The sequence below is a fragment of the Chiloscyllium plagiosum genome, unplaced genomic scaffold (assembly GCF_037043375.1).
Source record: "Chiloscyllium plagiosum isolate Xiang-an unplaced genomic scaffold, Cpla_swu_hap1 HiC_scaffold_52, whole genome shotgun sequence".
Taxonomy (NCBI): domain Eukaryota; kingdom Metazoa; phylum Chordata; class Chondrichthyes; order Orectolobiformes; family Hemiscylliidae; genus Chiloscyllium; species Chiloscyllium plagiosum.
Window position 1 is genome coordinate 7,068,640 of NW_028270190.1, and position 27,314 is coordinate 7,095,953.

At 43.5% G+C, this 27,314-nt stretch overlaps 1 pseudogene; it reads left to right on the forward strand.

Annotated features, from left to right (window-relative positions):
- Positions 1-12,863: 12,863 nt before the first annotated feature.
- Positions 12,864-14,484, forward strand: LOC148134771 (neuropeptides capa receptor-like; annotated as a pseudogene).
- Positions 14,485-27,314: the final 12,830 nt, after the last annotated feature.

The window sequence follows — 27,314 nt, forward strand, 5'->3', positions numbered from 1 at the left end:
TGTTACATTACATTTGTTCCACTCATCAAGATCTTGGATGTTGATTGTAAATATTTGAGGACCCAACACTGATCACGATGTTAGGACGATGGCTTATGCCGTCAAACGTAGCAAGATTGATTTTCCCTGTATCTGCTTCCAGTTTGGTAACCATTCAGTATTCTGTGGCACATTTGTTGGGCTCTGTTTTACATGAACACTTAAGAACCAGAAGCATGCAACAACAATTCAGCCCTCCAACTTGCTACACCAATAAAGGCGAACATGGCTGATGTCATGCCTGCTTCAGTTCCACTTTACTCCCTGCTCTAAATCACCCCTTAGTTGTTCAATGTCCCCGAATGCACTGCACTCTGTGGCAATGAATTGTACCAATTCGCAAATCATCTCTTTGTTTTAAAAAAATCAGCTACCCTTTATTCACAGGCTTTGATCTCTGCTTTCGATTGCTCCATACATGGGAAACAGTCTCCTGACTTCTAGTTTGTCAATGCTCTTTACAACTTTATAATTTCTAAATTAGATCTTCTCCCGTTCTTCGATACTGCAGAGAGTGCAGGCTTGAACTACTCAATCTCTCTTCACAATGCAGATTTGACTGAACATCTTGTGAACTGTTGCCAATGCAACTCAACCCTATACAAGTGAGCGATCAAAATACACGATGCTCCAGTTTTCGTTTCACAAATGTGTATTTGTGGCAGGAACACCTTACTGTTGTCCCGTATTCCTTTTATAATAAATGCAAGGATTCCAGTCGCCTTCTCTAATATCTGCAAGATCTACATACTTGTCTTCTGTGATTCATACACGAGGAAACCCAAAACACTCATTGTTTGGCAGAACTGGTCCTCACCCTTACCCTTAGCAATTTCTCCTTCGAATCCTGCCACTTCCTCCAGACCAAAGGGGTAGCCATGGGAGCCCGTGTGGGACCCAGCTATGCCTGTCTCTCTGTTGGCTGCTTAGAACAGTCCATCTTGCGTAATTACATCGGCACCACTGCCCACCTCTTTCTCCACTACATTGATGACTGCATGAGCACCACCTCGTGCTCCTATGAGGAGGTTGAGCAATTCATCAACTTCACCAACACATTACACCCTGACCTTAAATTTACCTGGGCGATCTCTGACACCTCTCTCCCCTTCCTGGACCTCTCCATCTCCATTAATGACGACCGACTTGACACTGACATTTTTTACAAACCCACGGACTCACACAGCTACCTGGATTTCACCTCATCCCACCCTACCTCCTGCAAAAATGTCATCACGTATTCCCAATTCATTCGCCTCAGCCGTATCTGCTCCCAGGAGGACCAGTTCCACCACACAACACACCAGATGGCCTCCTTCTTAAAAGGCCGCAAATTCCTTTCCCACGTGGTTAACAATGCCCTCCAACGCATCTCGTCCACATCCTGCACCTCCACCCTCAGAGCCCAGCCCTCAACCGTAACAAGGATAAACGCCTCTGGTGCTCACCTTCCACCCTACCAACCTTCGTATAACCCAAATCATCCGCCGACATTTCCAAAAAGACCCCACCACCAAAGATATATTTCCCTCACCACCCCATTCTGCTTTCTGCAAAGACCGTTTCCTCCGTGACTATCTGGCCAGGTCCACGCCCCCCTACAACACACCCTCCCGTCCTGGCATCTTCTCCTGCCACCGCAGGAATTGCAATACCTTCGTCCACTCCTCCTCCCTCACCTCCATCCAAGGCCCCAAAGGAGCCTTCCACATCCATCAAAGCTTTACCTGAACATGCACCAATATCATTTATTGTATCTGTTGCTCCCAATGCGGTCTCCTCTATATTGGGGAGACTGGATGCCTCCTAGTATTGCGCTTTATGGAACATCTCTGGGACACCCGCACCAATCAACCACACCGCCCTGTGACCCAACATTTCAACTCCCCCTCCCACTCAGCCGAGGACATGGAGGTCCTGGGCCTCCTTCACCGCCTCTCCCTCACCACCCAACGCCTGGAGGAAGAACGCTTCATCTTCTGCCTCGGAACTCTTCAACACCAGGGAATCAATGTGGACTTCAACAGTTTCCTCATTTCCCCTTCCCCACCTCACCCCAGTCTCAAACTTCCAGCTCAGCACTGTCCCCTTGACTTGTCCTACCTGTCTATCTTCTTTTCCACCTATCCACTCCACCCTCCCCCTGACCTATCACCTTCATCCTCTCCCCAACTCACCTATTGTACTCTATGTTCCTTTCTCCACACACCACACTCCTCTCATTTATCTCTTCACCCTTCAGGCAATCAGCCTGTATTCCTGAGGAACGGCTTTTGCCCGAAACGTCGATTTTACTGCACCTCGGATGCTGTCTGAACTGCTGTGCTTTTCCAGCACCACTAATCCAGAACCGAAAACCCTCTCTAATGAAGCAGTCTGAAATTTCTCTCTATTTCGATAATCAGTTGACCTTCTATAACTCATTCCTGAAGAAGGGCTTATGCCCAAAACGTCGATTCTCCTGCTCCTTGGATGCTGCCTGAATTGCTGCGCCTTTCCAGAAACAGATTTTTCAGCTCTGATCGCCAGCATCTGTAGTCCTCGCTTTCTGCTCCTTCTATGACTCTGACAAACATGGATGATCTCATACTTATTCACGTTTATGTCGTCAAACAACTTTTGATACATATTAATTATATAATTATTTAAATTAATTAAAAATATATTAATTTCCATATGTCTTGTTTCTTCATTGTAACTTACCATGTCCCCAACTTCGGTCTCATCATAATTTGTCAAAATGATTTGCTATCCCGTCTCTAAGTCATTAATATAGACTGCAAACGGTTGGGGACTCCAAGACTGAAACCCTGTGGTGCCTTACTCGTTACATCTTCCACACAGTGAAGAAGGCTTTTGGTATGCCTTCCTCGATAGGTCAGAGTATTGGTCAAAGGAGTTGCGAGGTCATGGTGCGGCTGTACAGGACATTGTTTAGGCCACTTTTGAAATACTGCGTGCAATCCTGGTACCCATTCTATTGGAAAGAAGTTGTGGAACTTGAAAAGGTTCATAGAAGATTTACAATGATGTTGCCGGGGTTGGAGGGTTTGACGTACAGGGAGAGTTGAATGGGCTGATGCTGTTTTCCTTGGAGCATCAGAGGCTGAGGGGGTGACCTTATAGAGGTTTATAAAATCAAGAGGGATATGGATAGGATAAATAGACAAGGCGTCTTCCCTGGGTTGGGGGAGTTCAGAACTAGAGGGCATAGGTTTAGGGTGAGAGGAAAAAGATGTGGAAGAGACCTAACGGGCAACCTTTCTCACGTAGAGGAATGTGTATGGAATGAGCTGCCAGAGGAGTTGGTGGAGGCTGGTACAATTGCAACATTTGAAAGGCATCTGGATGGGTCTATGACTAGGAATGAATTGGAGGGATATGTTCCGGGTGCTGGCAGGTAGGACTAGCTGAGTTGGAATAGCTGGCCAGCATGGCCAAGTTGAACCGAACGGTTTATTTCTGTGCTAGACATCTCTATGACTCTATCACCCTGTGACATTTATGAAACCAATTATTCGTTCTGTCTGCATTTTGTTGTTTACCCAAGTCTCGATCTAAGTATCTTCTAAATGTATTTAATATACATCATGGATTAACCTTACATGCATCACCTTGTCAAATGCCTTCTCGAAATCCAGATCCATAACATCAACAGGAACTTCACTTTCCGCCTTGCCTGTCAAATCTGTTGAAGAGCTCGAGCAAATGATTCAAACATGATTACCCCTCCGCAGAACCATGCTGTCTCTTAGGTTGCAGTTTGGCTTTGCAAATGTTGTGCTATTAATTAGCTTGCCTTTAGTCCCAGTCAGCTTCTCAATATTTTTTTTTTCTTTATGGCCATGATTGTTCAAATGCTTCCTCCCTTTCTATAATTCTTATGTTCCCTTCAATTTCCTGTGTAATTGTCACAGTTTGTGCTCTGATTGATGTGTAGGGGCCTTGAGTGGCTGAGTGATCTCCTTCTGTTCCTTTGTCCTCGTTGTATTTCAGTGTTACCACCTCCAGGACCTAACAGTCTCGCTCCTGTCCCTGAGTGAGGCCCAACATCTGGATGCCCTTCACCTCTTGTTGCAGAATAGGTTTTAAAGCGGATAGAATACTCCTGTTTATGTGCAATTGTTTGAAGGGGCTGAAAGATCTCTTTGAAAATTAACAATCTCCTCCCACATCCCGACAGTGGAATCGGAGGAGTTTCTGGTCTCTGCCTGTTTCCAACAACAGACATGTACCCTGTCTTTTTGCATAAAATGTCTACAGCGCAGCGGTTTCATAGCCATTTCTTGTTGTTTGCAACAGGACTGAATTTTCTCCTTTCGTTCCAGTATAACAATCGCCTGTCACTTCATGATCCCTCCCATTTGCTGTGGTAATGATTTAAAGAAGTTGAATAAACTGATCCCATTGCTGTGTGCCAGGATAATGTGCTGCATGGTTCACTCGGAGTCCAGTATTATTTGCTCTAGCAGCTGATTGGCCTCCTCCTGTAAATGTATATCAGACACCAGCAGCGAACAAACCTTCTCTTGTTCTGGCATAACATGTTCGAAAGGCTGAATGACCTGCTTTTGTTATCTGCAACAGGGCTGACAGACGAAACGCGCCTCCACTCTTATTGCCCTAAACAGGATCTAGAGACTGAACAGCCTCCTGTGCAACACATTCAAGAGGCTGATGAGCCACTTCTTGCTCCATGTCACAAGCTTGTGAAACTGAATGGCATCTCCTCTTTCCCTTGAACAGGCTTGAGGGGCTGAATCGCATGTCTCATTCCGATGTGACAGACCTGAATCGCTTAACAACCTCGGCCTGTTTCTGTCCAACATACGAGAGAGGCCGAATGACCTCATCCTACTATTACCTTGCATCAGGCTCAAGAGACTGAGTAACCTGTTCCTGTCGAACAGACTCATGGAGCTGAATGGCCTCGTCCTCCGCCTGTGCAACAAACTGGAGAGAGTGACAAGCCTGTTCCTCTTGCTGTGTAAAAGGTCTAAGATAGAATCAATGATTTAAGTGTTTCTTGGATAGAATGGCCACTTTTGTATCTCCTGTAACAGATTGATTGTGTGCTCATCAATATCTACTTAGTTAAATGCAGTGGTCCTCCCACCTCGTCGCTAAACACTTATTGAAATGCAGGGAAATTGGTTGATTAATTTGGTCTACCTTAATTGCAGAAATGACAAACGGAATTTCTTTATCCAAATCCACTGGATAATCTTGATAGCCTCCAAAGTGGTATTTAAAGTTTGATGCCATCGTTCTAATGTTCTTTGCACTTCTGGATAGACCTGTGGTAGTGGCCTGTTTTATTCTTGAGCTATCCACAACTTCCTTGAATAGCTTTGATGTGAAAATTGAACCGTGACCTAATTGTACCTCTGTGGGTAGTTCATATCTAGTCAAAGAAATTGAGATACCATTGTGCAATCCTTTTAGCTGTGATATTGTGTAATGGAATGTCTTCTGGAAATCTAGCAGAGACAGCTATCCTGGTCAGCAAATACTGATTCCCACTTTTTGTTTTAGCAATGAAACACATAAACTATTAGAACACTTGTTAAAGCTTCCTGAAAGGCAGGAATTGATACTGAAAGTGTTGTTTTGATTTTCTCTGCTCAATACCCGACACCTATGATATGTCTGGCAAAATTCAAACGCATAAATATGCAGTTCAAGTCATCAGACATCTTTCTGTCTTTTGTCTCCAGCTTTCCTTATGCCCAGATGACCTTCAACTGGTAATTAATATGTTTCCTGCAACACATCCTTTCTATTATCGACAGTTTCTACGATACGACACGATTTATTTCTGCCCATTTGTTGTCCAGTTGAATGTGCAATGGTGTCCATTTCCTCATCAAGACCTCATTTCCAAGACAGTAAAATTCTGGATGTCAGGTTCCCCTTCTCTGTCTGCTTTTTGATGCATTTGCTTTAGTTTCTCATCGTTCTATTGGAAGGTAGTTGATTTCTTGGCACTAAGATTATCCATTTTTACCTCCACCTCATCTTTTTATTTTTTGTCTCAACGGATTGATCAAATTAGTCTGCAATGAATACAATTTGGAAGTGCTTGGTTGGACTGCAGTGGACAAGGTCAGAAATCAAATGACACCAGGTTGCAGTTCGGCAAGTCTATTTGAAATTGCAAGCTTGTCATAATAAAGAGATTCAAGACGCAGTATTTAAAACCAAAAAATTAACAACTTTAAAACTAGTTATTTTTGTTGTATCCTTTCATGAGTTTCGTGGTAGCTGCTGATTAAAATGCAGAATTTAGATTTTTCCCGTGTCTTTGGCCTTCGATAACTAAAGGTTTTATTAATATACAAGGAGTGATATGTCAAGTCATACATTGCACTTCAGGTATGAGATATTTGGCTGTTGTTTGTTTATTCTTAGAATTCGCCTGCTGCTTCAGCCTTACTCTTTGCGACGTTGTTATTACAGTCAGGAGAATCCCTAGTATATACATCCTGCAATAACGCAATTTCTTGATTTTCTACGGGGTCTTCAACCACATTAGGCTGCATTCCGACGCATGGTCCAGCTTTATCATTACCAAGGGCAAGTTTTATTCCTGGATCCAAGCGTTTCCCCTCCCACCAATCCTTCACTTTTCATCGAACACTCCAACCTAACGTTTTTAATGGAACTCTTCTTGTCACACCATGAATTGCACATGTTAACACCTTTCCTTCTGGCGATTGGACTTCTGAATTACGTCTCCCCTCATCTATTAAGCATCAAAGATTGGCTTGCATCCATATCGCCAAAAAATTCTTTACGTGCTCCTTCTAGCATATACTTGTAAACCTTACCCCTGCAAATAAATTGTTGAAGGAGTTCTGGCACTTTCTTTTCATCCAATCCCTGACCAGGCTATGTATTCTGTTGCAGACTTTTCGCTTCCCCTGTACTTTCCTTTAACATTTCAACAAAACTCATTGGCCTATCCTGCGTTCCACATCCGTCTGCACAGTACTTTATCGAACCGCCAACAGTGTCTTCATATGGCCTACTACCCTGCTGTGAAAACACTGAGTTTTTTTACTTTTCTTTTCACCTCATGGGTTTCCTTTTTACCCTATGGTAAACTATTTTCACTGTCTTCAGTGCGATCTCATTCTCCCTTACCACCTGAGGATTTGTCTTTGCCCGAACTTCTATCTCTCACAGATACACATTGACATTGGAAGCTGTACATCAAATTATCAACAAAGTCATAATCATTCAGCGTTTCTGCTAATCTTTTCGCTTTCAATCTCTGCTCTTCCACTTGAATTCCGACACATTTAGGAGCTGCATCTGTGAACTCCTCTGAAGTAAGCATCGTTCTTAGAAAGTTATATGACAGTATTGAGTACAGGAGTTGGGAGATCATGTTGCAGTTGTACAGGATATTGGTTAGGCCACTTTTGGAACATGCATGCATTTCTCGTCTCCTTCCTATCGGAAGAATGTTGTGCAACTAGAAAGTGTGCAGACAAGATTTACAAGGATGTTGTTAGGGTTGGAGGATTGAGCTATAGGGACAGGTTTAATAAGCTGGGGCTGTTTTCTTCTGGATCGTCGGAGGCTGAGGGGTGACATTATAAAGGTTTATGAAATCATGAGGGGCATGATTAGGATAAATAGGCAAAGTCTCTTCCTTGGGGTGGGGAAGTCCAGAACAAGAGGGCATTAGTTTAGGGTGCAACGTAAATATATGAAAGAGACCTAAGGTGCAACTATTTCTCGCAGAGGATTGTATGTGTATGGAATGAGCTGCCAGAGGAAGTGATGGAGGCTGGTACAATTGCAGAATTTAAAAGTCACCTGGATGGGGATATAAATAGGAAGGAATTAGAGGGATATGGACTGGGTGCTGGCAGGTGGGACTAGATTGGGTTTGGATATCTGGTCGTCATGAAACATTTGGACCGAAGGGTCTGTTTGTGTGCCGTACGTCTCTATGATTCTATGACTCCATCTATGTTCAATGCTCTTGCCAAATTACCTTGAATAAAGTGATCAAAATTACTTTGTTTGATTCTTTCTGTTTCAGGTAATGTTTGACCAGAGTCCCTATCTTTGATTCCCGAAACGTTTCTGTACGTGTCCAATACTAGTTCATATGCGCTTAGGATAACATTTACAACTTCAATGTGTTCCGCAGATGTCTCGTCTGAAAGTAATGCGAATACAATATTGGTAAATTAATTTGAATAAACAACACGAAATGTCATCACCCACTTCACTTTTTTTAAGCCACTCTTTCAAAAGAATTGGAAAAAGCTGCTGTGACCTCATAACTTAGGCAACACATTTGGCTCTGATGAGTTTGCTTATAATCACCATCCTCCTCTACTGGTGCCTACTGGTTCCAGTAAACAGGCAGAGAATTTAAACAAATATTTTACATTGTCCTCACAAGGGAAGACACTGAAAGTATTTCAATGACATAAACAACATGGTAGCAGGAGAAAAGTTCTCAGACTGTCTCTAACGAAATAAACAAGGTTTCGGATAAAACGTCAGCAGCAACTCATAAACTGTCCTAAAATAAGTGCTTGCGGAATCATAGAGTCATAGAGATGTACAGCACGGAAACAGACCCTTCGGTCCACATTTTTCATGCTGACCAGATATCACAACCCAATCTAGTCACATCTGCCAGCACCAGGCCCATATTCCTCCACATCCTTCTTATTCATACACCCAATCAGATGCCTTTTAAATGTTGCAATTGTCCAAGCCTCCACCACTTCCACTGGCAGCTCATTCCATATGCATATCACCCTCTGCGAGAAATAGTTGCACCTTCAGTGTCTTTCACATTTTTCCCCTCTCACTCTAAACCTTTGCCCTCTAGTTCTGGATTACAACCCACCCCCACCCCAGGGAAGAGACTTTGTCTATTTATTCTATCCACGCCGCTCATGATTTTATAAACCTCTGTAAGGTCAATCTGAGGCTCCGTGGCTCCAGGGAAAACAGCCCCATCCTATTCGACCTCTCCCTGTATCATAATCCTACAACTAGGCAACGAATTTTAAAATCTTTCTCTGAACTCTTTCAGATTTCACTACATCTTTCCGATAGGATGAGACCAGAATTGCACGCAATATTCCAAAACTGGCCGAAGCAATGTTCGTGACCTTCCAGTTCATTTACTCAATATTCTGACCAATAAAGGAAAGCATACCAAGCGCCTTCTTCACTCTCCTATCTAACTGCGGCTCCACTTTCAACGAGCTATGGAACTGCACTCCAAGGTTTCTTTGTTCAGCAACACTCCCTAGGGCCTTAACACTAGTCCGCTAAGATTTCCTTTACCAACATTCAGCACCTCGCATTTATCTAATCTAAACTCCATCTGTCACTTCTCAGCTCATCTGATCAAGATCCCGTTGTAATCTGCTGTAACATTATTCGCAGTCCAATTTTAGTGTCATCTTCAAACTTTCTAACGATACTTCCTTTCTATTAATAATGAAAAGTAGTGGACCCAGCTTCTCCATAATCGCTGGATTGCATGAGCGTTCCATCAAATAAGGAGAACCTCCAATGTGGCACCTGCACTCAAATGTGGGAAAAACTGAAAAAATGAGACTATGCGCCATGCAGTCTGCCAATTATTGCGGGGAGTCTGCTAGACTTATTAAGGGAGGAATTACAAGACACTTCCTATAGCTGAACTCCACCAGAGGCCAACATGGTTTGGTTAAGCGGAAATTATGCTTTGTCTTGTAAAATCATGCAAAGGTTTGCTGAATTTCCCTGAGAATATTAAAAATAATAGGTTTGACAAAGAGTACCTGGTAGACAGTGAGTTTGATTTCCAGAAATTGTTTGTACGGTGGAGCGTCCGAGGTCGGCTGGTCATTGAGAGGAAGCCAGGGGGTTGAATTCCTGATGTTCTGTGTGTATAACGGAGCTCTAGATTCATTCAGAACAGCCATTATGTTATTCAATGTTTGATTAGGTTTTCAGCGCTGAATGACGATATGATGGCCTTTTATTTATTTCTGGTTTTGAAATGGCACAACTGGGCTCCTTGATCTTATGTGTTACGTTCTGGAAATTGACAATTTCCTGACGTGGAGATTTGTTTCAGGTATTATCCTGATGATTCTCTGAACTACATGCTCCAGGAGATGCCAGAAATGGCATTCTGCCGAACAATGTTCAACCACATTCTGTGGAACATTTGCTATCCCTGTGGGGCAACTGCGAACACGAGGGGAAGATGCAGAGAGTATGGTGGAAGTTGCTGCATCCTAATTTCCTGTGGAACAGGCATGAATGATTAAAGATCTACTCCAATTGAATGACTTCACTCTCTTCCTGTTTGAAGCTCTTGAAGGATTGAATTCTTTGCTTCTGTATAGGTGTAATTCTGAATAGTACTGAACATTTCGAAACCATCAGTGAACAGCCCACTTCTGACTTTGCTATGGAGTGAAGGCCATTAGTACTGCAGCTAGTGATAGCCCACAGTGCCTCATGGATACCCATTTTCCATTTACTCGGTCTTTGATAAGCATGCCCTCTTTCGCCAGATATAGTGCCACATGACAGAGTGGGTGGTCTATCCAGTATGAGGCTGAAACCTTTCCTCAGTCAGGAGTGTGTGCTGTGCAATGCTGTTCGAGACAGATCCATCTTCACAAGTAGTTGAGTGACAATATTTCCAACGAGTTGGTTCATTCATCCTTCCGCAGTCTGTGTATTTGGTGCCTCACCCTGATCAGTCAGTAATGGGCCCGTGGAGACACTGTTTGGCCATCGACATTGAAGTACCATATTAAGAGTGCATTTTGTGTCCATGTCGTTCTCAATGCTTTCTCTGACTGGTTTTAAAAACCGAGGAGAAATGACTTATGGCTGATAAGTGATGTAGAGGGCAGGAGTTGTTTATAGTCTGTTCATTTTGCTAACCAGTTGGTTTCTGGTATCAATATTTCGGAAATTGCAGGGCAACCACTTTCCTGACTGTATACAAGGGCCCCACCACCAGTGGTGGATCCTGTTTGCTGATGGGACAGGATATATTTCGGAATGGTGATGGTGCCATGAAACTTTATCCAGTAGTTCAACTTGTGTAAGTATGACAATGTAAGACTTTTTCTTAGTCAGTCAAAATGGGGAATAAAGTTGACAATAGAACTGAGAGTAATTTCTTTCAAACGATTTAATGGAAGGCACTCCATGCGAATGTGTGTCGTATTTTCAAAAATATTGAGGAATTCGCAGCGTTCCTTACGTTATTCAGTCAGAGAGACATGCATCACGAAAACAGATCCTTCGGTCTAACTTGTCCATGCCGAGAAGATATCCTAACCCAATCCAGTCCCACCTGCCAGCACCAAGACCTTTATCCCTCCAAATCCTTCCTCTTTATATACCCACCCAGATGCCTTTGAAATGTTGCAATTCTACCAGCCTCCACCACGCCCACTGGCAGCTCATTTCACACACGTACATTTGCGTGTAAAAGTTGCCCCTTAGGTCTCTTTTATATCTTTCCCTTCTCACCCAAAATCTATGCCCTCTACTTCTGGACTCCACCACAGCAAGGAAGATACTTTGTCTATTTAAGTTAAATGGATATGCTTTCAAAACATTCGAGAAACCTGGCTGCAGAATGATCAATTTTGTGTCCTGAATATCATGAACATGTTAATTTGGCAGGGTTGGACAACAGGGAAAAGGAGGGGTTGATCTCCGAATGATGGATATCATCTGTGGAATTGTGAAAGAGGATCTTATATCAAATTATCAATCTATTGCCTTGAAGCTTGTTTGCAAAGTACGGGTTGAGTCGAGTTTGGGGAGAGATGTCTTCTGTGAGATTAAATGGAACTGATTATTCTCCCCGCAATAATTGGCATTTGAACTCTCACAGCAAAAATCACGTTGGGTACCACAACTTTCTGCAGCACGTCATTGCCAGAAAAAAAATCGTCACTCAACTGGAATTCAGTGAGCTCCAGAAATTTACCAGCATCCTTGCCACTGGTGCCAACTGTGAAAGCCCATAGTGCCCCTGAACAATTACAGTCCATGTGGAGCTATCTTGCATGGTCCATCATATTGACGTTGTAAGTGGCAGGCAGGGGAAATTGCTGCTTTCCTAAACTGGCGCTGTGGAATGGACTGAGAGATCCTCCTGCTTGGTAGGTACACAAGTAGGGACTTCCACTGAGTTCAGGCACGGACATCTGACTCGATCGGGATATAAAACTACACGCAGGAGAATTTCGGTGGATAAACAATAAGTCAGGGGAATGGGATTTATTTAAAAATTGAGTAGCAGGACCGTCTTGATAGGTCGAATGGCCGAATTCTCTTTGTATACCGTATGGTCTTACGAACCGTAACAGGCATTTAAGCAAGACTTTCAGGATGGTCAGCAAAACGTTATGCCGGTCAAGAAAAACAATATGGCGTCATTGAAAAGATGAACCTCCCATGGTTGAGAGTGCATCTAACCCCAACAAAACACCTCATAAACTGGAGAGACTACACATCGGGAACATATGCGTTTTGAGGTGGGCATGTTCGATTTATTACAGAGACGAGGAGTTTTAGTTTATTTTCTGTTCCAATGAGGAGTCTTTGGAACTCTATCGCCAAATGAGCGTTGGACGTAGAATTTATTGAGTACTTGAAGGCAAATGGATTCAGGAATAGAAACTAATCAGTGGTTACCCAGGTTTGGCCGAGGTCAGATCACAATCAGATTAGCCGCAATGTATTGAATAGTCGACTTGGTTTGACGGACTGAAGGGCCAATTGATGCGCCTAAATGTTATGTTCCTGTAATAGTAATGAACCATCTCTGCTTCTTTTCATGTGGCATCTTTCGGAAGCTGGATCCTGTTTGGAACACCGGTAGGTGCGTTCTTTGGACTGGTGCAGAGTGGCTGGGAAGAAGGGCCCTTTTCTATTGATCTTTAGAATTCGATAACGTTCCACGATTGATATTCTATGGTCGAGTCTGCAAACGATATTTTGTGGAACATTTTATCATCGACATGCTCCAGAGCGTTCTGCAACTGGCACAATTTGTCAATCATCGTATGTCAGTTAAATGAACAATAGTAAAGATCCCAAGAGACACAGTTTTGTAGTGTCACGATAGAGGATTGACCACAATTTAGATTAAAACACCTAAACTTCTAAGCTCCATCTTTCTTCAATTAACTGGGAGATAGTCTTTCACGACGGCAATGTCTTCACACTCTGTATTAAGAACTGTTATGTTGTGACCTGTATCTGCAGGTGACCTGATGGTGTTGGAAGGTTTTAGAAATCACCTGTCCTTATGGATCTGCATCTATATGTTTGGGGAGGGAGGGTTTCTGGCATTTTACATCGCATTGATGTAAGTCAGAACTTACGATTTATTACTTCAGTTTCAATTACTCCAATACATATCTGAATAGATCAATACGTTTGTATAGCTCACATTGTTCTCAAGTAAACTGATAACTGACACACCAGGCTGATGTATAACTTGTTTGTTTTTCTTCCTCACAGTTAATATAGTGACGATCTTCATTCTGCTTTGCAAAGACTGTGGATTGTCTCAATGTGTCAGACGTTACCTGGGGGCCATGGCAGCGGCAGATCTACTGGTCATTATCCTCGACCTGATATTGAGGCAAATTCCAATTGTTTATTACGAACAATTTTATTTCCTGTTGTCCATCCCCATGTGTAATATCCACGCCGTCCTGCTTTATGCAGTCACTGACTGTTCTGTCTGGTTCACCGTCACTTTCACCTTTGATCGATTTGTGGCCATTTGTTGCAAGAAGTTCAAAAGTAAATATTGCAGTGAGAAAATAGCGATTATGGTTTTGGGAGCCGTGACTATGCTGAGCTGTTTGAAGAACATTTTCTGGTATTTTATGCTCACAGCTCGGTATCGGCTGGCGAACATGCCCTGGTTTTGCGATGTAACAGACGCTGTTCGTTACTCCCGTGTCTGGGTCACAATCGAGTTCCTCCACCACATTCTAAACCCGGTTCTCCCATTTCTCCTGATTCTGCTCCTCAATGTTTTCATTGTCAGACACATTTTAGTGACCAGCAGAGCCCGCAGGAGACTCCGGGCTCACACCAATAGGGACATTCAGTCTGACACAGAGATGCAAAATCGAAGAAAGTCCATTGTTTTACTTTTTTGTGATCTCGGCAAATTTCTTCCTGTTATGGTCATTGTTAATGGTTTATTTTATATGGTATCGGATGGACTGGATTGGAAATGTGTCTATGTATTTGAATGAGTATGTGCGTGAATTGGGCTTCATACTGCAGCTCCTTAGTTGCTGCACAAACACCGCGATTTATGCCGTGACCCAGACTAAGTTCAGACAGCAGCTGAAGAATGTGCTGAAATATCCCTTTAACCAAATTCATCAATCAATCCAATTCACTCATTAATCAATCCATCCGGGAATTTCAGATTTCAATTCAATATTTCAGCAGAAAAGCAACCTGTCACTGTGTTAACATATTGAACAGACTCCAGCCTTATCCCCTTGTGGGTCAGAAGGCCACATTTTAATATTTCTCTCAACTCAGGGGCCAATCAGAAAAAGCACCATCCCATCCCATTGACTATCAACAACTTCTTTACTTCTTTAACCAAGACTCTCGCCCACCCTCTGACGACCCCTTCTCCCGCCTCCAACACACCCCATCCACCTGGGCACCCCGTGCTGGCCTCCTACCTGCCCTCGACCTCTTCATAGCCAACTGCCGCCGCGATATTAACCGCCACCTGAACTCCCCCACCCCTCTCCCCCACTCCAACCTCTCACCCTCGGAACGTGCAGCCCTCCACTCCCTCCGTTCCAACCCCAACCTCACTATCAAACCAGCAGACAAGGGAGATATCAACAACTTCATTTTGCAAAGGATTAAAATGCTCATTAAGACATGATAAGCAGCAGAATTAACAATATGAAGAAGTTGAGAGTGGAGAGATAGACTGTTCCCTACGTCCAAATTATCAGAGATTGGTGTTGGAAGGGCACAGGAGTTCCGAGTTCAGGAGTTATGTTTAAGGAACATTGTCCTTGCTTTCACCTCTCGGTCACCCACTCCCACTGGGCCTCGGCAGAATTCATCGCTCTCCCTACTTTTCTCCCCTTCGTATCGTCCTCCCATGGTCACACTGCACCTCTCTCACTCTCTGGCCTCCTTCAGTTTTTAGTCTTTTTTTTTTCACTGCCCCTCTCTATCACCCCGTTTTTCCTCGCTCCTCCTACCTCTTGCAATCTGTATGCACCTCTCACACCTTCAAATACTCTCTTCCTCGGTTCCGATCTCAGCTTCCTTTGTTTAGCGAACAGTTGGCGTGGAGCCCACATGATATTCCTTGAGACGATAGAGGATAAAGCGTCTTGGTAAAGGAACAGAATATTTGTTGGGCGGTAGGTTTTTGAGATGGAGCAACTTGGGTGTTGGATCATTGGCCTTTGTCTTTGGAACAGTTTGGCATTGAAGCTGAAGGTACAGTGTGGTACAGTGGATTGGTACAGTATGGATTGGATCCAGAGTCTTCAGCTTGACTGGCGTCGTCAAACTGAACAGCAAACAGTGAAACCAGCCTCTGATTGACACAGCTAATATATTATTCAAATTAAAAGAAATCAGTTATCTACCAGTGCCGTGCGCCAGTCAGAGTAGAAATGAAAGAATGGGTAGGATGAATACGTAGCTTGATAGGCAGTGAAGGAGGGAGGGGATCCAATTTTTGGGACATTTGGACTGGTTCTGGGGTGGTGAGACTATGACAAGTTGGACAGTCTACACCTGGACCGGGCTGAAAGCAATGTCTTAGGGGGTGCTTTTACTAAAGCTGTTGGGGAGGGTTTAAACTAATGTGACAGGGAAATGAGAAGTAAACGACAAGGTTAGTTATAAGGTAATAACTAAAGCCTCTAACGAACGAGAAACTGAAGTCAGCGTGATGAAGTCAAAGAGGAGGCAGGGAGCAAATGATAAACACAAAGAGTCTGGGGGTCTGATGTACACGTCTTTTAATGTGAGAAGTCGGTAAGGCAGGTGAACATACGGCTTGAATTAGTACCTGGGAGTATGACTGTGAAGTTGTTGAGTGAAGTGTGTGATTGGCAACTAAATATCCCAGGATATGGATCCTTCAGGTGGGCTAGAGGGGGACATAAAAGGATTGAATGAGTTGCCTTACTGATCAGAGAGGATATCACAGCTGTGCTGAAGGAAAGCACTATGGCAAACTCGAGCAATGAGGCAACATTGGCAGAGCTCAGAAAAAGGAAGGATGCGGTAACAAGGTTGAGACTGTAATCGGGCCTCCCAACAGCCAACGTGAGATACAGATACAAATATGCATACATGTTATGGAAAGATGTCGGAGCAATAGATTGGTGATGAAATGAGATCTTAATTTTCCCAACATTGGCTGGAATTCACTTTGTGTTAGAGGTTTAGATAAAGTAGGAGTTGAAAGGAGTATCCAGAGGGGTTTTACAGAGAAGTGCAAATACTCCAAATCAGGAAGGCGTGATACTGGACCTGGTGTTGGGTAATGATCCCGGAGAGGTCATTGAAGTTTCAGTAGGGGATAACTTTGGGAATAATGATCACAACACCGTCAGTTTTAGCATACCCATGGACAAAGACGGGAGTGACCCTAAAGAAAGAGTGTTAACTGGCGGCAGACCAAATACACCAAAATTCGGCAGGAGCTGGGGAATGTAGATTGTAAGCAGCTGTTTGAGGGTAGTTCCACCAATGATATGTTGGCTGTTTTTCAAGAGAATTGATTAGAGTGCAGAACAAATATGTTGTCATGAAAATGAGGGATCGAAATGTCAAGATTAGAGAATCATGAATGACAGTCAACGTTGTAAGACCAGTTAAGAGGAAACGTTTAACATACATAAGGTCTTGGCGACTGATGATGGGCGGAAATTTGGAAGATTGTCGGTAATGTTGGACCAACTAGAAATGTGGAATTAAAAGGGCTAAAAAGGATCGTGAGATAACTTTAGCAAACAGGTTGAAGGGAAATCCCAAAAATGTTTATACATATGTGAGGAACAAGATAGTAAGTAGAGAAAGTATTGCCCCACTCAAAGACAAGGGAGGAAAGTTATGCATGGAGGCAGATAAAATGGGTGAGATACTTAATGAGTACTTTGCATCCGTATTCACTGAGGAGACGGATATGACAGATGTTGTCTTTAAGAATAGATGTATGATTACTCCAGATCAAGTTAGCATAAGTAGGGAGGAAGTGTTGGGTATTCTCAAAGGCATTAAGGTGGATACGTCCCCAGGTCTGAATGGGACCTATCCCAGTTAATAAGGGAAGCGAGAAAGGAAATATCTGAGGCATTAACAGATATCTTTGCGGCATCCTTGAACATGGATGAGGTCCTGGAAGATGGAGAACTGCTAATGTTGTCCACTTGTTTAAGAAAGGTGGCAGGGATAATCCAGGTAATTATAGAACTGTGAGCACGGTGTCAGTGGATGGGAAGTTGCTGGAGAATATACTGATTGTTAGGATCTATTTCAATTTAGAAGAAAATGGACGCATCTATGACAGCTAACAAGGTTTTGGGCATGGAAGGTCATGTCTGAACGACTTAAAAGAATTCTTTAAAGAAAGTGCAAAGATGATACATGAGGGAAGCGCTGTAGATGTCATATATATGGACTTCAGGAAGGCGTTTCATAAGGATCGTCATGGTACACTGATGAAAAGATTAAGTAGCATGGTGTCCAGGGTGTACGAGCGAGATTGGTAAAGGATAGGCTGGGCAATAGGTGGCAGAAAGTGATAGTGGAGGGCAGTTGATCAAAATGGAGAACTGTGACCAGTGGTGTTACACAGGGATCTATGCTGGGACCACTGCTGCTTGTAATGTACGTAAATGATCTGGATGAAGGTGTCCGTGGCCTGATTAGCAAGTTCACATTTGACACGAACGTTGGTGGAGTAGCAGAGTGTGAAGGGGACGTCAGAGAATACAGCAAAGTACAGATAGATTGGAGAGTTGGTCGGAGAAACGGCAGATGGAGTGCAATCCAGACGGGCTTCATTCAAGAGTGAACTCTACAATAAATGGAAGAGTCCTGGTGAAAATTAACGTACAGAGGTATCTGCGTATTCAGATCCATTGTTCTGTGAGGGTGGCAACGCAGGTCAATAGACTGGCCAAAAGGCAGACGGCATGCTTTCCTTCATCAGACGTGGTATGAGCATAAGTGTTGGCAGATCATGTGACAGTTGTATTGTACTTTGGTTCGGCCACATTTGAAATACTGCGCACAGTCCTGTTGGCTGCATTACCAAAGGGATGTGAGTGCTTTGGAGAGGGTGCAGTGGAGGTTTGCCAGGATGTTGCGTGGTTTAGAAGGCACGGGATACGAAGAGAGTTTGAATAGATTAGAATTATTTTCATTGCAAAGACGGAGGTTGAGGGGGACCTGACTGAGGTCGACAAAACCATGAGAGGTATAGACAGGGCAGAAAGCAAGGAGGATTGTCCCAGCTGGCAGAACTCAATTACTAGAGGTCACGAGTTGAAAGTGAGAGGGGAGAGGCTGAGGGGAGCTATGCGGGCAAAATTATTCACGCAGAAGATGATGCGTGCCTGGAACGCATTACCAGTTGAGGCGGGCATGAGAGCATCATTGACGATGTGTCTAGACAGATAATTGAATGTACAGGGAGATTAGGGATACAGAGCCTGAGAAAAGAGTTCTCAGGTTTAGATAGAGGATCTAGACTGGTGCAGGATTGAAAGGCCGAAGGGACTGTTCCTGTGCTGTAATTTCCTTTGTTCTTTGTTCTTGTTCCTTCCCTCTGACTCCCTGTCTTGTTTGCCATCCCATTGCCATACATATTTAATCCCTCTCCAGCACCACTTACAAGTACCTCTCCTCTAACATTGGTTCCAATCCTGCCCATGTGCAAGCTGCCCATTTTGTACTGAACCTACCTCTCCCAGCATCGCTTCCAATGACCCCAGAATTTGAATCCTTCCCTCTTGCACCAGCCTTGAAACCATCTATTCATCTTAGCTATCCTGTCATTCCCACTGTGGCGAGCACGGGGCACTGGTATTAATATTAAGATTACTACATCCTGTTTGGTTTAAGCCTAACTCCCTAAATTTAGCTTGTCAGACACCATCTTGTCTTTTTTAACCGATATTGTTGCGCCTATATGTATCACGACAGTTGGCTCTTCACCCCCTCAACCTCCATAATGTCCTCCAGACACTCTGAAATGTTCGTGCCCCTTACACCAGGAAGGCAGCATCCCATCTGGGAATCTCTCCAACAGCTGCAGGAACACCAATTTATTCCTTTTACAATTGACTACCCCATGACAACAGCTCTGCCGCATTTCCCGCCATTATTGACAGCAGAGCCAGCCACGGTGCCACGAACCTGATCACCTTCCCCTGATGAGCCATCACCTCCAATTGTATCGAAAATGGTTATACCTGTGACGGAGAGAGGTAATTCCAGAGGACCACTGCACTTTTTATATCCGTTTTCGCTATCTGTGTTACCCATCCTCTTCCTTCTTTTCTTTTATTTGTGATGTGACCAATTGACTGAATGTGCGGTCCAAGTTTGTTTGAGCTTGGACCCCACCAAAATGAATCCAACCGAAGCTCCAGAGCCGTCAACCGGTCAGACAGGAACTGCAGCTGAGACATACATTCCTGCACGTGAATGAGTCAGGGAAATCGGATTTGTCCCATAATTGCCACGGGAAGAGCGTAACACGGATTTCGCAAATCCTGCGTGCCTTAATCCTTAAGTTAACAACAATGGCAGCAATAGCAAGAAAGAAGGAGTGGAGGACATCTTACCATTCACTTACTTTGTGCCCGTGACTTCACGAGTAAATGTCCTCATTCTTCTACTTTGCTCTGGTGCCTTCAGCAACACAAATAGTTCGCTCCTCCTCCGACTGCCTTACCACACTGCTGATCGCCCACCTCACTGAAGCCCAGTTTGTCCTCCCATCTTGACTTAAACCTCCTGTAACCTGGCCGCTCCTCTCGAGTTTGGCTTCGTTTATTCACTCCTTGGTGTCACCGGTGACTGAACCGACCTGTCTCCGAACCTACCTCATTCACTCCTCAAACTCGCCCTCTTTTTAGATGCTCCTGCATTACTCGCCAACATCAGCTTTTCTTCTGCACCGCTCGTCGGTCGCTGAGACTGGGACAATACCTCCTAGGCACTTCTGCAATCTCTTCTGAGAAATATCCTCGATATGAAAGGTCCTGGTAGTGAATCAGAGGTACACACACACCGAATAAAGTGTTGTATGTGATGTCATTGACTCTGGGAAAATGTTGCAATATTCTGAGAGACATTAACATGTACAATCATGAACTGTGCAGTCAGGGCTGATCTAGAAAATTCTGGAAAAATAGAACTGATCACACAAAAATAGCACTAGAATCTCGGCTGCAGTATTCACATGCACACAGGGATCATAAACAATAGATATTAGATCGTAAAGAATGTAAATATAAACCAGGTCCTGGTTATATCGACGAAGATGGTGAGTTGCACTGATTCGTATGAAAGGCGAAAATACTCTTACTTCCATGGCGTAATCCTGAACCAGTTTTGTTCTTTGCAAATTCACAGCATAGACACTCACAGCCCAGTGAAATCGGGAGAAGGAAAGCGAAAATCACAAATTCACATTGGGCAGAATGAGATACAGTTAGAGATAAACAGAGGGAGACCATGAATGTCAGTGATATATTTCGGTATGCAGAGAGACAGGCACGGTATTTATATATATATATATGTATATATATATATATATAGAGAGAGAGAGAGAGAGACAGACAGACAGACAGAGACACACACAGCTAGACCCAGGTTCAGAGAGACAGATGGAGACAGAGAGAATGACAGATAGTTAACTTAGTGGTTTATTGCATGTGCAGGATCATATTATTTGGCTCCAGTAACAGTTAATGGTAGTGCACTGTGATAGGCTAGTTAAATCACTGATAGATGAGCTAACACTGAAGAGGATGGTGATGTAATGCGATAGATTAAGTGTAATGTAGGGAACCAGTGTTGCAGACGATGAATAGTTTAGAAAGAGAAAGCAAACCAGCATGATTGGTTAAGCTAATGTTAAATGAAAAGTGTGGGAACAACAACTGTAAAAACTGCAGAGGAACAAAGAGCTTGTGGGCAGTCAAGGAAGATATTTTTTCTGGCTACCAAGGCTTTAATTTTCCAATATTAAAGTTTCATTTCATGAAGGATCAATTGTGTGTCCTGGTAATATTTCGTAGAGCATTGAGTGATTCATTCACAACAAGTTTGCACATCTGATTGGCCCGGGAAGAGACCTTTTCCTCTGAAAAGAGGGTGCAGCTGTAGGACATTTCCCTGATGAACTGAGGCTCTCCTGAGACAGACAGAATAAAAGAGTTGGCCACCCACAAAAGAAAGAGTTAACGTTTTGCTGCTAATTTGGACCATATTTTCTGAAATAAGGAGGTTTTCGAAAATGCGTAAGTACAAAGAAAGCTGCTGGTGGAACGTACTAATCCGAAGAACCAAAAGGTTTTTGATAAATTAAAATTTGAGGAAACGCAGAGGATTGTTCAGAATTGTGCAGTGGAGGAGTAAGTACAGAGTAAAGAGATTGAGACAAAATTCCATGTGGTGTGTTTAAGTTTCTATCCATAGAAAGTATAGGGGAATGAATGTGCAGAAACAGGTCAGGATTGCTTTTTTGTTTGTATTAGTGATTTTGGATATATTTCAAAGCCGGCAGATTGGTAGTTGATAATTAAAAGTAAAATAGTAGACAGTAGTCATAGTGTTAAATTGCTAGTAGACTGTTGAATTTTTAAGAGAAGGCCTGCGTGAGAATTAGACTGTACTTTTAGAAATGAACAAAGTGTTTAGGCAAGGGTCTATGTGGACGGCAGAGAGGGAGAGAGAGAGAAAGACAGAGAAAGAGAAATTAGTACAGTGCTGAGCTTGCAGAAAAGTTCTGTGTCTGTTTCAGAGAGGAAGAGAGAGAGGGAGAGTAGTTCTGGATGCAGAAAGGCTGTGCATGTCTGTGTGTTTGTGTGTGAGAGAGAAAGCGCTGACTTGCAGAAAGGCTTCATATGTGTCCATGAGAGAGACAGAGTAGTTCTGACTTGCAGAAAGGCTGAGCGTGTGCGCGTGCATGTTTGTATTTGTGTGTGTGTGTGTGAGAGAGAGAGAGAGAGAGAGAGAGAGAGAGAGAGAGAGAGAGAGAGAGAGAGAGAGAGAGAGAGAGAGAGAGTGTGTGTGTGTGTGTGTGTGTGTGTGTGTGTGTGTGTGTGTGTGTGTGTGTGTGTGTGTGTGTGTGTGTGTGTGTGTGTGTGTGTGTGTGTGTGTGTGTGTGTGTGTGTGAGAGAGAGAGAGAGAGAGAGAGAGTCTCGATTTCAACATTGTGATCCAGATCATATGCACGATCACATTTGGTGGTTAAATGTTGGTGTTTTGATTCACGGAGCACGAGATCCAGAAGTATTTTGATTTTATTTTGCATTGTAAGATTTTAGCAAAGTTATTTATAAGAGGTTTTTCAAAGAACCAACAATGATTGTGCATTCTTCAGATGCAATCTGAGAATAGTTTAAGCAGAAAGAACGAGAACAGTTCGTTTTCATTAATTAGCTGAAACTAAAGCCGTTCAGGGACTGATAGATTGGTAAGGGACGATTGCAAGTTTTAGAGTTAGGGAACACTTATAATAACTGACGAGGCGCTACTGGACTTATAAGGTATCAGGGAGTGAACTGTGAGAACAGAGATAATAGATTAGCAGGATTGAAATATCTGTCAGAATGATTAATGGGCGTGCAGTTGAAACACTGAGTAAGAAATATCCAGTAGCAAGAAATAATACCGTTAAAATTCTGAAAAGTGGGAAAGAAGACTTAAGGATGCATTAACTAAATGGCTAAAAGAGGATACCTTTGAAATGAATGGATGAAATGAAATGGATGTGTTAATTAAGCATTACACACCTGAGGATAAATCAAAGAAGACAATATTGAAGAGGGAACAGGAGGTGGAAAATTTTAAGTTCTTTCGAGTTGAAGGAGAGGAGTTGCGGAAAGTGTTTCAGGCACCAGGCACCACAACTGATGGAGATGCCAGAGAGCTGAGTAAGTGTTTTCTCTACACAAAAGCTGGGGATGAGAACATCTCCACCTGCTCATTGCAGAACAAAGAGCCTTCATGCATGGAGTCCGAGCAGGGGACAACATTTATATATCCCAGGTTGGAAGACTTGCAACCTCTTCCACACCCCGCCTAATTACGTGGAGATAATGTAACATTTTGTCCTGTAATAAGGGTTCAGTCGAGGCAGAGGGAAATTTAATTGGGAGGAAGCTGACCCAGAACAGAATGTGTAAAGAATAAAACGAGAGGCAGAAGAGGCGAGGATGCAAGTAGAATTAGAAGCTCTTGCCCTCAACAAAGACAGATTGCAATGTGAAATTCGGGGACTACACACATTAAGCGAACGGAGGGATGATGAAGCATATTTAAATCATTGCAAAAATGTTAGGCAGAAACAGCTGGGCAGTAATAGTGAAATAGATCGGGAAAGTGTTCGGGATAGGAAAGCAGAGGAAGCAATAATGTTGACAGGAAAATGGTCCAGAGCAGAACAAGTAGAAAAAGAATGAGAAGAGAAAGAGGCAGGGTCTGAAGTGGAAACTGATGAGGAAAAAAATGTAGCAGTTTAAACAAGGGAACGAAGCCCAAGCAGGGGAAGATACTGCCATTGCTTATTAAAGGGGGAAGACAGCCACAATACATTCCTTGGGGAATCCAGGATCTGGGAGGGCTGAGCAATATGTTGCCCAGTTTAACATGATAAAGCGGGCAAGTGGATTACAGCCTTAGACTTTAACCCATCTAAGATCGATCCCGAAGCTTTGAGAAGGTATCCACTCAGCGATAGTGAAAACCCAGCGGACTATTTAGAAAAAAAGCTAAAAACCCCGAGTCTTGTTATAGAACGATATATGGGAGGTAGCCAACTGTTAACCACAAGGTTCTGGAGTGCTACTGTCGAGGCACTGCTCATCAATTCAAATCTAAGTTAGAGGAAGTAGTGAGTCTAATGCCCATGGCCCGCCAGGGATTCAGAGATCATGTGGTCCATGCATTTGAAAGATGAAAAGAAGCTGGCGAGACAGCAGGAGGACTTGCAAAGAAAGTTGACACTACTGCAGCTCTTATAACTCATCTGCTTTATCCTCTATCACAACGTCTTCACCTTTGACAACCAGTTCTTCATCCAGGCACATGGAGCAACTCTGGGGACCAACTTTCCACCTCAGTATGCCAACTTCTTCATGCACAGTTTCGATCAAGACTTCTTCTGTACGCAGGACCTCCAACCAACATTATACACCAAATACATTGATGGCATTTTCTTCGTCTGGACCCATGGCGAGGAGTCACCGATACAACTATACTGTGATATCAACATGTTTCATCTCACCATAAAACCCATCATGGACTACTCTCAACTATCTGTCAAATTCTTGAACACATACATCGACATCAAGAATGGACTCCTCAGCACCACACTCTACCACAAACCCTCAGACAACCTCACAATACTACACTCATCCAGCTTCCACCCAAAACATTTCAAAAGAGCGATCCCCTATGGACAACCTCTATGCGTACACTGGGTCTGTTCAGATGAGGAGGAATGTGCTGGGCACCTGGAAATACTCAGGGATTCCCTCATAAGAACGGGGTACAATGCTCAACTCATCGACCGCCAGTTTCGACATGCTTCAGCAAGGAACCGTAATGACATCCTCAGGAGACAGACACGTGCGGCAACCGACAGGGTACACTTCATTGTTCAGTACTTCCCAGGGAACTGAAAAGAATTATGCCATGTTCTTCGTGACCTGCAACACATTATCAATGAGGATGAGTACATCACAAGACCTCTCCCACACCTCCACTGCTTGCCTTGAAACAAACGCCAAACCACAAACAGATCATTGATCGTAGCAAGCTGCCCGAATTTCAGGACAACTCCATACAACCCTGTCACGGTAGGCGCTGCAAGACGTGACCGAGTATAGACATGGATGCCACGATTACACGTGGGGACACCTCCCACCATGTACATGGCAGGTACTCATGTGACTCAGCCAAGGTTGCATCCAAGGATGCCCTGAGGCATGGCACTTTGGGGAAACCGAGCAAAGGCTACAGCAATGGATGAATGAGCACCGCACAACAGTCAACAGACAGGTGTGTTCCCTCCCGGTTGGGGAACATTTCAATTGTCCAGGAGATTCGCTGTCGGACCTTCGGGTGACCATTCTCCAAGACTGACTTCGGGAGAGCCAACAGCGAAATGTCGCTGAGCAGTGGCTGAGAGCTAAGTTCCATGACCATAGGAATGGCCTCAACAGGGACCTTCGGTTAATGACATCTGCACGTGACCACCATTGCACTATATACACATAGACACTACTACACACACAGTCCTACATACATACACACACACACACAAACAAAGACCCACATGCACACATATACATATACGTTTGTGGGGTGAAACTGTACTTGCAGAGTTACATTGTACTTTGCTCAAAAACTGCATGAATTCATGGAAGACTCAGTTTTCTCACTTTTTAGATTAGAATCAGTCTAAACATTATGGCACAGACAGAGAACACAGGACTGAAATCTGGAAGTGGTAATAGTTGCTTAAAATCTTTCGATGTTGTAGAGACAAGCAGACATGAAATCTGGAAAGGTAATATTTGTTTATGAACTGCAGGATGGTACAGAGACAAGCAGGAGTGAAATCTTGAAGAGGTAATTGATGTTTATGACCTGCAGGATGTTGCAGAGACAAGCAGGAATGGAATCTGGAAGAAGTAATCGATGTTTATGAACTGCAAGGTGTTAACGAGACAAGGAAAAGTGACATCTGGTAGAGGTAAAATTGTTTACGGTCTGCAGGCTGTTACAGAGACAAGCTGGAGTGAAATCTTGAAGAGGTAATTGTAGTTTATAATTTGCAGGATGCTACAGAGAGAAGCAGGAATGAAATCTGGAAGACGTAATTTTTGTTTATGATCTGCATAATGTTACAGAAACTAGTAGAAGTGAAATCTTGAAGAGGTAATAATTATTAATAGTGTGCAGGATGTTACGGAGAAGGCAGGAGTCAAGTCTTGAAGATGTAATAGTTGTTCATGGTCTGCAGGATGCTACAGAGGGAATCAGGAATGAAATCTGGAAGCGGCAACAGTTGTTTACGATCTGCTGGATGTTGGCGCAAAGCAGGATTGAAATCTCTGACAGGTAATAGTTGTTTATAATCTGCAGGATGTTACAGAGACAGGCAGAAATGAAATTTGGAGGAGGGGTAATTCTTGTTTATGGACTGCAAATCAGCACCATCCCTTCGAAGCTTAACCCACCCAGACACATTCTCCTATCCTATTGCTCTCCATTTACCTCTGACTAATGTACCTAAGTCACACGTCGCTGAAAACCATGGGCAATTTCTCACAGCCAATTGACGTGACCTTCACATTGTTGCATTGTGGGAAGCAAACGTAGCACCCGGAGCAAACCTACGTAGATTTGAGGAGATTCTCCACACATACAGTCGCTGGAGGTTCTTTTTCCCGAGGGTCAGTAGTGAAGGAATGCCTCATTGTCATAGGGTCAATGTGAGGCAGCCCCTGTTTATGAAAGAGTCAGTACTTGGGGAGTTTTTCGCTATCAGTGGGTCAGAACTGAGGCATTGCATTGGTAACAATGAGTCAATATTCAGCTGGGTTCTCTTTGTAATGACATCAGGATTGTTAGATTATAAGTAACAAGGAATTGCAGTACTCTCGGAAGATTGCTTTTGAGGGAGGATCTCATAGCCAGTGTGTCAGTACTGAGGCAGTTTCTCATTGTCAGAGCTGAGAACGTACATCACAATTATATGCTTCGTGGCAAGGGAGTGCTTCACCTCCATCTGAGGGACAGTTCAAAGGGAGTTCCTCATTGTCCGATGGTCAGTTATGAGGGAGTTGTTCATTATCAAAATGTCAATTCTGAATAAGTGCCTCCTTGTCTGAGGGTAAACAATGAGGCAATGCCCCATTGTAAGATAGTCAGAATTGAGGATGCGTCACACATCTAGAGATAGTGCAGTTCTGCCAGGAGGCCAGCACTGA